Raw genomic sequence first — 11,131 nt, 5'->3', positions numbered from 1 at the left:
CTTATTATTCCAAGCTTGGTAAAGCTAGGTATGACTGTGTTACACTTCCATGTCTTTCTCACATGGGTGTAGGTCCCACACCCATGTGAGAGGTTTGGTAGAAAAATTGGTTGATTATTTGGGATCCCTAGCATAACTCTATTTTAGTTTGAGCTACAACAACGTAGCTTGCAATGATTTCTAATTCCTTTGTTTGTTCCAAATCTTACATTCTAGTGGTTACTTTGTTAGATGCTTAGTCTGCTTGAAAATAACCTGTCGTACTTGTGCCTTTCTGAATAGACATGTCAGTTCACCATGTTTATAATTTTTGAAAATTTACACTGCTTATACTATAAATAATATTGTATTTACTATTATTGTAACCATATTAGATTTCTTATATTATAAATATTAGGATAGGACGGAACTCAAAACCGATTCTCGGTTTTGAATCTAGAGCTTAATTTCCGTTAATGAAAACTTATTACGTAATGACTCTTTTTCAAACCGGTTGACATACTAAAATGCTCAAACGGGTTTCGATGTCAACGAAACTTGACACGCACAACATACTAGGCACACATGACTTGTAGGATAAGACGGAACTCAAAACCAATTCCCGGCTTTGAATCTAGAGCCTAATTTCCGTTAATGAAAACTTATTACTGAATAACTCTTTTCCAAACCGGATGACGCATTAAAATGCTCAAACGGGTTTGGATGTTAACGAAACTTGACATGCACAACAAACTAGGCATACATGACTTGTAGGAGAAGACGGAACTCAAAACCGATTCCCGGTTTTCAATCTAGAGCTTAATTTCCGTTAATGAAACTTATTACTTAATGACTCTTTTTCAAACCGGTTGACACACTAAAATGCTCAAACGGGTTCGGATGTGAACGAAACTTGACACGTACAACATACTAGGTACACATGACTTGTAGGATAAGACGGAACTCGAAACCGATTCCCGGTTTTTAATCTAGAGCCTAATTTCGGTTAATGAAAAGTTGTTACTTAATAACTCTTTTTCAAACCGGTTGACACACTAAAATGCTCAAACGGGTTCGGATGTGAACGAAACTTGACACGCACAACATACTAGGCATACATGACTTGTAGGATAAGACAGAACTCGAAACCGATTCTCGGTTTTCAATCTAAAGCCTAATTTCCATTAATAAAAACTTGTTACTTAATAACTCTTTTTCAAACCGGTTGACAAACTAAAATGCTCAAATGAGTTCGGATGTCAACGAAACTTGACACGCACAACATACTAGGCACACGTGAGTTGTAGGATAAGACAGAACTCGAAATCGATTCCCGATTTTCAATCTAGAGCCTAATTTCCATTTATGAAAACTTGTTACTTATTAACTCTAAACCGGTTGACACACGAAAATGCTCAAATGGGTTCGGATGTCAACGAAACTTCACACGCACAACATACTAGCCACACATGACTTGTAGGATAAGACGGAACTCGAAATCGATTCCCGGTTTTGAATCTAAAGCCTAATTTCCGTTAATGAAAATTTGTTACTTAATAACTCTAAACCGGTTGACATACTAAATGCTCAAACAGGTTCGGATGTCAACGAAACTTGACACGCGCAACATACTTGGCACACACGACTTGTAAGAGAAGACGGAACTTGATCAATACTTCTTCGTTACAAACTCTTTTTGTATTTATTCGATTATTGTTATAGATTATAGCTCATTGTGTACAATCATTGCCTATTTTTAATAGTATTATCATCATTGTAGGATGTAATTAAAGTTTCTTTGGAGAGTTCTGTAATACCAAGAGTCCAATTGGCGGAGGGACTTCTTATTAGTGTTGATCCGTTGTGTGAAATTCATGGAGTTCCAATTGGACCTGGATTTTGCAAAGTTTTTGTTTTAAAAGCGAACAAGCCGAACGCTATTTTGGAAACAACTTCCCGATGTCTAAGAACAGTTGGAGAAGCTGTGGGAAGATACATTGTGTGGCGCTCGATTCATGTATATGTTACAATCTTATTTATTTATTTATCGAAATAAATATCAAATGTTTTACATTTTCTGTAAATTTGAGATTAATTATATTGTAAATGATTTTTTTTTTTGGTTTTTTTTTGCAGGTGCAATCCTTTTGAGTACGTGATGATATCTTCGCATATCGCTATTAGAGTTTACAATCTTATTTATTTATTTATTTATTTTTTGAAAAAATATCAAATGTTTTATATTTTCTGTAAGCTTGAAAATAATTATGTTGTAAATGATGATTTTTTTTTCTTTTTTGTTTCTTTTTGCAGATGCAAACCTTTTGAGTACGTGATATCTTCGCATATCGATATGGGAGCTTACTATTGATATCAAAACAAGCTACATTATATCTGTTTTTATTTTTTTATTTCTATTGTCGATACTAAAAATTTGAGTTCTTCAATTTCAAAAATTATTAGTATTGTTAAAAGTTATTTTATATATTTTTGTAAATAATATTTGATTGACAATTGTTACAAGGTACATATATTATTCTTGGTATGTATGATTTTTTGAATGTGGATGTGGATGTGGATGTATTTTTAAAAATATTAATAATTTGTATAGGAAATATTTAATAAAATATAATTTTATAAAAAGTAATTTTGTTGCGACAATAATAAACCATCGCTAATGTAATTCTCATTTCCTTATATTTTATTAGCGACGGGTTAACCTGTCGCATATACATAATAGTTTCAATCTTTTGCGACAGTTTCAACTGTCACAAATAAATCTTTTGCGACGGTTTAAACTGTTGCCAATACGGTATTAACTTAATACTACTTTTTTGGCGACGTTTTAGACCGTCACTAATAATACCTTTTGCGACAGCAAATACCATCACTAAAAAAGGTTTTTTGTGACGGCAATCAACATCGTCACTAAAAATGCCATTTTTCCCCTTTTTTGTGTCAGGCGAAACCGTCGCAAAAACTATTGATTAGCCATCGCAACAAGAATGCAACGGTTTGTAACCGTCGCAAATACTTTTTGTCACGTCCCTTTCCGCCACCCCCCATTTTCCGTCGCTGCTCTGTCGCAAAAAGTCTTTTGCGACGATATATGGACCTTTTGCGACATTTGAGACCGTCGCAAAAAGTCAAGTTTTTAGTAGTGATACCATGCTCGTTACAAAATAGAATAAAGTCATCATTATCAAATTCTTTACCATGATTACTTCTAATACAACTAATAGCAAGATTAATCATATTCTGGATACATTTACACAATGCAAAGAAAGTATCACTTTTATGTGCCAAGAATAGCACCCATGTAAATCTAGTATAATCATCCACACAAACAAGACAATATGATTTTCCACCCAGACTTAAAGTCCTAGATGGTCCAAACAAATCAATATGCAGCAATTGAAGAGGTCTAGATGTAAAAATAATATTTTTGGATTTGAAATAAACTTTTATTTGTTTACCTTGTTGACGAGCATCACAAAACCTATCCTTTTCAAAAGCAATTTTTGATAAACCAACAACTAACTCATATTGTGAAAGCTTTGAAAGCAAATCCATATGAGCATGTTCCAATCTTCTATGCCATAACCAACCCGATTCATTTATAGCAAATAAGCACTTAACATCATGATTGGAAGATAAACTATGCATATTAAACACATACACATTTTCATGTCTGACCTACAAAAAACACTTTGTTATCAACAAAACTTTCAATAATGCAATGAGATTTTTCAAAAGTAACTCTATTACCTTTTCCACACAACCGACTAATACTAAGCAAGTTATGTTTTAAACATTCAACAAGTAACACTACTAAAAAAAGCACTTTTTAGAACCACTACAAGCCGTCTCAAATAATAAAAATACAATCGCAAAAAACCCTTTACGATGGTCCATGCGACGGTAAATGGGGATCGCGAATGTGGGGTGGCAAATACTTTTTGCGACGGCAAAGCAACGGTCGCAAATTATTCGCGACTGCTATTTTGTCGTCACAAAAAACAAAGAAAAATGCTAACATGTTTTTTGGCGACCATCTTGTTACTGTCACAAAAAAATAAAATAAAATAAAATAAAGAAACATAAAAGTGTAACGTTAAGCATTCTAGGAATATCAATCGTAAGAATTCAGACAATATAACATTGTAGTTTAATCAGGCATTCCATTTGCGCCTCAAAATTGGAGCCATATGTAAAAGTTATTACAACTAAAAACCTGGAAAAAGTTCTTTTATGACAAAAACACAATCTAGATAAAATGTTAGTAAAGTCAAAATCTACAATGCTGATGTTCACCACTGTACAAGGCACTAATCAAGTTCCAATTTGTCACCAACTTCATTGTTGATCCTATGAGTCTCTCACACCCCAAACTCTGAAAAGAACAGCACAAAAGGTATAGAATTAGAAATTATTCAAAGTACCAAGAAAAACCTATATCCTATTTTAAAAAAGATATTGCATGTTTAGAACCATCTTCATATTAAAAGCCAGAATAGAAACTACGTGCAATTTAATGATAATCAATTCAACAATTGCTCACCAACACAAGAAGTTAAGTTTAAAAAGGATAGACCAAACTCTGGTCAAGTAAAAGTGCAATATACATTAACAGAGCTAAACAAATGCATACCAGTAATCTACCTGCGTAGCCTCATTTACAACAACATTCAAAGCATTAGATGAATGTGGTGTATTAGTCTTGTGATTGATAAAAATATTTCAAAGTTCATAAGTGTTTAATTTTAATCCCCACTACAACCGTAGAGGAGTCATAAAACTATTATCCACAATCTAAGTGCAAGTTTAATATTTAAGGACCAAGCGATGTGGGGTATTAACCATTCTACGATATTTCTTCACCAGATATACAACATGAACCCTGAATAGCAAACAATGTAAATATGAAAATTCACCTTCTAGATATTCCAGCAAAACAATGAACCATCGCACTGCCATGCATTCTTTTAGCTCCATCGATGAAATTGAAACACTCATCAAAATACTGTGTTATATTCATGTATGTTTTGTCTGGGACTACATCAATCCACAAACAATGACATAGATTATTAAGAACTTTGGTCATAAAAGCTCAAGGTGTCTTCAACCATTAAACAACATCATAAATTTCTATATGACTAGAACATGAGAAACTCTGCATAAATAGTGACAATATAACCACAAACTACAATAAATTGAAGAAGAAAAGAAAACTAGCAAAACAAAATTTATGAAAGTGAAACTAAAACAACTTTAAGGAAACATATGGTTGAACCCTAGCTTCCTAGTGTGATTGAATATGAGATTAAGGACTTCCTCAAAAGTAATTTAAACATGCAATATAGATATAACTTAACAACTAATTTCAGTAAGACAAAATAATTCATTATATTCAAGGATCATATATCTTAAGAAGATGTCAGTTCAAAAGAAGAACACTAATCCACAGATCAATCTCAAAACTTCCCTACTATTTATTCTTGGAAAAGAAAACCAAAAAACCAAAAATGCTTACTACTAACTATTTTGTATACAAAGTCATGAGGATGAGCAGGTCATAATGAATTAGCCACAGTTAAAATGTAAGTAACATTCAAACTTTTCAACGTAAAAAATTAGCTGCAGCTCCAATTTGATTCATTGCTACTAAGGAAACTTTACAAATACATCTTTTTTTGAAGCTTGTTGGATCAATTTCATCAATTCAGGTTCTACAATAGTAAAATACCTGTTCATCTTCTTTTGAAGTTTTTTAATTTGTATGGTTTGTTTATCCGATTCAAACTGTCGCAAAATGAACCAGCCAGATTGCAAACGATATTCATTCACAACGGTATATGAAGAAGTATCTGTATCATAAGGCCAAAATACAATTACAAATCGGCCAATAATCATAACCATGGTATGGGCCCTAGATAATAACTTTTGCTTCAACTCTTATATGGGATCTAAAGAGCTCTTAGAAATTTATGAACAACATTCTTACTATCATTCAAATGGCCTATTATGTGGGATCAACAAGGGTTTATTCAGCTACCAAAATTTATAATATACAATTCCCATGTAATAATAAAAAGCCATGAAATTAATATAAATAAATTAAAAATTGGACCACACAATAGAAAGGGTAAGTTTTCCACCAAATATTTACAAATCAAGGTAACAACAAGATCATCACCTACACATACCTTATATGTAAGAAATTTCAGTTTGATCATCAAATTTGCATCTTCATCTACTAAATCATCTTTTGCTAATGTTCCATTGCTACTGTTGACATGTTTAAGCAAATCATTGGTGTATTTTGCAGTTTGAGCAACTTTCTCCCTGTTTTCCTTGAATAAATTTAAGTCAACAAAAAATCCTGGCAAAAGAAAAAGAAAAAGAAAAGAAGCATCACCAACTGATTTATGCCAGTCTGCCGTATCTTTTGGCAGAGACTATGCATGCATGTATGCATCAAAATTTTGCATAAAAATACTTCCAAATACATCATTCTTGCTATAGGAAGTGTTATTATATTTTCTAGTATCACTACCTAACACATTCATTTAGCCTTCATTTCTCAACAACATATTCTCCTCATTATCCTAATTCCTTACATGGTTGTAAGAGTACCAAACCATTAATAGTTAATGTCACTTCGAACAGTACCAAATCTTTTTACCACAACTGTGTAAGGGATCTGAATCTTCTAATCCCTATTTCCACTTTCAAGTCTCACTACATTAGGGAGAAGTATTTTGATTACAGAAGTAGCCATACAGACATGGAGAAATATGTGGCAGACAACATTCAAGTATGGTTGAACGTTAAATAACTTCCTTTGAGGTGGTTGGGGGTAAATAAATGTCCTTAAGGCCATCCAGAAGGGACATATTCTTCGGGTTGTAAAATTTAAACTTTTAAATAGGAACTAAAACAAGATCAACAAGAAAGACAGTTACCTCGATATAAAGGCCACAATCCTGGTTTGTTCCGCAAACATACCAAAGGTTTTTCAATCAGAAAATTCAAGGAACATGCATGACAAAAAAATGACAAGGAATAACATAAACCATAATATACATCGACCAAAGTACCAGATGAATCACTACATTACAAGCTTAAGTTTAAATAGGACCTCATCTCTTTCTGATATCGTCAAAATGCTGAATCGCTGTGGACATGGATGACCATTTTGAAGAACAGGTTGTCACTAGATACAGAACCAATTTTGTGAAAGCTATGGTAACACTTAAAAGCAGCAGGAAAATGCCTCTCTCATCAAATGAATCATTTTCTGGTTTGAACAAAAAATTAAGGTTAATATTAAAGGAAATGAAGAATTCTAAGTCAGAAACAAATTCTACAATATTAGATGCATCATACCCAAAGACAACCACAAAATATACAAACACCAAATGCAAATATTAGACATCAATCAAATCTTAAAAGCAATATTAAACAATAATGTCTGATAAGCTCAATAAAATTGTTATAACTCAACAGACAATCACTTCAAGAACCAACGGACCAAATAACCGATAACATTACAAAGCCATAAAGATCAAGCAGTTTATGAAACAAATATAACATTATCTAAGTAGATTTTGAAACTATTATAGGAAAAGTAAATTCATACTTCAGAAAAATCTGCAAAAAGTACGGCCTGACCTGTAATTTAGTGGTAGAAAAATCAGCAGGATGTGCTTATAAAAATTTTGAAAGAACAGATTGATCAGCATTTCTGGAATGTGAATCAGTTACACCATTTCCAAACCAGTTTAAATAATTAGGGCAGAAAGAAGTCATGTACACCTACCTATAAGCTCCACCTAAGAAGAACCTTTCTAGGGCCTTCAATTTTTAAGATACTACTCACTTTCCCTTTCTAAAGCCTTCAATTATTAAGATACCACTCATTTTCAATTATTATTTTTGCTTGTTATGTTTTCAACACAATTAAGTATTGTTATTTTACTTGATCAAAACTACAGGCAAACAAACAGTTAGTCAACTGTCCATGATCACAAGAAAGAAGACCTAGATTTTAATATTGCATCATCTATACACAACTATGAACATACTTGACATTATTTTATTATTCACATGAATGGATACAAAGAGAAGTAAATCGAACTAAATATCAGTTTGAGACCAAATCAAACTCTAGCAGTAAATTTTACCTAGCAGAAGAAATTGATCCAAATCAAAAGTTGGCCTACTGAGTGCGGAGGGAAGAATAGAGAAGAGTGCAAAGCCCACACGAATGTATCAACTGAGATAAGAAAATACAAGCCAATATTGCTCCAGTTAAAACACTAATGAACAAATTAAAAAAAAATTAAAAGATTTGTGTATTAAACATATGCACCAAAAACTACACATGAACATAACAGTTAATCAAATTCAATTGTATTTTGAAAGCCCCTGTGTAACAAAACTAAAAGATCACAAAAAGGTGTAGATAGTTCAGAGTTTTCATCATGGTGACCTGACAAGAAGTCAAAGTCTCTTTCAACTAAACCTAATATATAAGAAACTAAAAGCGGCAAGGAAATGTAAGAATCGGTGTTTTATTTTATTTTCTCATTTCTCAGTTTTCTTAGCACCCAAACAATGAACATAAAAAACAAAAAACAAAAAACGTAGTATGAATATAACTTGAAATTGTCAATATCCAATTAACAAAATTGACTATATAATACACAATCAAATTTATTAAAATCTAAAGATCAATAATAGAAAGAAAAAAAAAATTGAAACGGTTCAGGGAAATGGAAATACAGAGAAACATGTGAGAAATTAAGTCGAGAGAATAAGATAAAATCTCAGAAAAATGAGAATAAATACCTAAGTTAGATTAAAATTTGGTAGAATATCGAGGGTTTGAAGAGAGAGAGGATGAGCGAAATCGGTGAGGATAGAGAAAGCGAACTGAGAAACACTGTGAGTGCACAAAAGAGAGAGGCTCCATAGTCAGCTCTGGCGAGAAACATCATCCACGTACAATAGAAATAGAAAAATCAAAAGCTAGTAAAAGTAAGATATTGAATGAAATGGCAGCACCTTTGATGAAGAGAGAACATTTCCAACAATTTATGGTGTTTCTTCCTTCAAAATTTCTCTTCCCATTGCTAATGGAATTCTGAATTCAACATAATCTTTAGATGGAGATGTCCAAGGAGGACGTGCCTTCATATACCATTTGGCCTTATCCACTGGTGAGCCCAATCCACCTTTAGTAACCTGCATTGAGAAATATTCAGTATTACAACACAATCAATTTGGTAGGGCTGCTGGGTCGGGTTTCAGGGCTAGACCTAAGCTAGAAAAACAAAGAAATACTATGCCCAAGCCCAGAGTAGCCGACATCAAGCCAAATTTTACATCAATAATTTTGTATTTTGCTCTTTAGTGTATTTTCTTTATTTTAAACCAAAATAAAACTAAATAAATCATATGCATACAATTAATATAACAAGAATCTAACATACCACTAAATCATCAAAACCTAGTACACCATATAGAGGATATGTGACAAGCATATATAGTAATGAAGGTCTAGCAAAAAAGATCATACAAAAGAAAACACAAACCTTGTCCATTTGCTTTGCTCAACAGGACTCCAACCTCTAGGTTTGGCAATTTTACAAGGCCCTACAATTGCTTGCAATAAATCGGAACCCACCACATATAAAACCATCATTTTCAGTAGCTCCACATGCAAAGGAAATCCTTCAAACAATACAAACAAATAAATCATATAAATAAATTGTTCAACACCAAATCCAAGATGGCATATAAATAAACATAACCCAACGCCCACCAATTTTCAATATCTGTCTTAGAATCAATCTTAGTTGTGTAATTTTATCATTTAAACCTGCTGGTAGAGAGCGTAGAGAAGCAAAGCGACTTCGTTGGAGAACTTGGAGCTGACGCCTTTGGAAGAGGAGTCCAGAGATCCGTCAAAGCCCACGTACGAGGCAGCTGCGTAAAACCTCTCTAGGTATGCGAGGCCAGCCCTTGCCATTTTTTGGGTTTTGCAGATCAGATCGATGCGAATCAAGCTATTTAGAGATGAAGAAGAATTGGAATGAAGATTTTGAATTGAAATTTCGGGCTAATCTAGCTATTTATATATGAACGTGAGTTTGTAGTGGTGAGAGAGTGGTGCCTAGACTTTGTTAATATCAAAGACTAAAATCACATTACCAATAGTTTCATGATGAGAGTCATAGTTCCAACATGAACAGCAAGGAAAAACGCCGTGACATCAGTCTTGAAATTTTCATACCCAACGCGAACCTCATTTGCCAATTCATTGCGACATGATAGCTCTACCTTTCAAACGTTCAAGCACACAGCACCGATGAAGTTGACATCGACGAACCGATCAGAGATGCAATCAAGCGTAGATTTCAGATCGTTACAGTGAGAATCTTCGAGGAGGAGTTACGAGACCTCCGCTTTGCACCAAAAATTCAGATCATTGCAATCAAGCGCAGATTTAAGATCATTTCAATTTTAATTTACAATTGAAATTGAAAACTGTAGAGAGAACTTGAAATCAGAATTAAACAGAGCAATATCAAAATCAACTACGACTAATGAAGCAGGTAATAAATAGCAATAAAAAAACAAACACAACGCATCAGAAATTCAAATCAGAAAACATAAAATATAGCAAATTAGAATGTTTGAATCAATTCAGAAAACAAAGTTACATAAGTCACATTGAACTTCATGCGACTCAAAACGAAATTCAAAATGCAATGCACCAGAGCTTCATCAGAAGCGAACAAATTGGTACATATATATATATATATATAGAGAGAGAGAGAGAGAGAGTTTCATTAGCATTTGCGTCTGCTATTACTAATAATACTACTTGATTCGCCCTTTTCTCACGAGCAATCCGAAATCGTCAATTGAAAACCCTAGAATTCGATCAATGGTTAAACCCAAGCGACAGAGAGAGATAAGAATGATAAAAATGTCAAGAATTTGAAAATAAATACTCTATTAAATCCTAGAATTGAAAAATTGGAGGTCTCTATAGTCGGCTTTGGCGAGAAAGAGAAAGAGATGCGTCTGTGACAGAAATGAGGCACAGTAGAGGGGAGAGAGAGAGAGAGAGAGAGAGAGA

General features: G+C 33.3%; 1 long non-coding RNA gene across 1 annotated transcript; it reads right to left on the bottom strand.

The window, feature by feature from the left end:
• Nucleotides 1-8,005: 8,005 nt before the first annotated feature.
• Nucleotides 8,006-10,044, bottom strand: LOC114311644 (uncharacterized). Its single transcript, XR_014327941.1, has 5 exons — nucleotides 9,866-10,044; nucleotides 9,579-9,717; nucleotides 9,049-9,228; nucleotides 8,833-8,926; nucleotides 8,006-8,257 (listed from the first exon to the last, which is right to left on the bottom strand). It is a non-coding gene; the product is annotated as an uncharacterized LOC114311644 (long non-coding RNA).
• Between the last annotated feature and the right edge of the window lie 1,087 nt (nucleotides 10,045-11,131).

Source organism: Camellia sinensis, chromosome 1, assembly GCF_055761805.1.
Source record: "Camellia sinensis isolate YWXY chromosome 1, ASM5576180v1, whole genome shotgun sequence".
Classification (NCBI taxonomy): domain Eukaryota; kingdom Viridiplantae; phylum Streptophyta; class Magnoliopsida; order Ericales; family Theaceae; genus Camellia; species Camellia sinensis.
The sequence above is the reverse complement of the archived record's forward strand: the minus strand, read 5'-3'. Positions and strand labels throughout refer to the sequence as shown.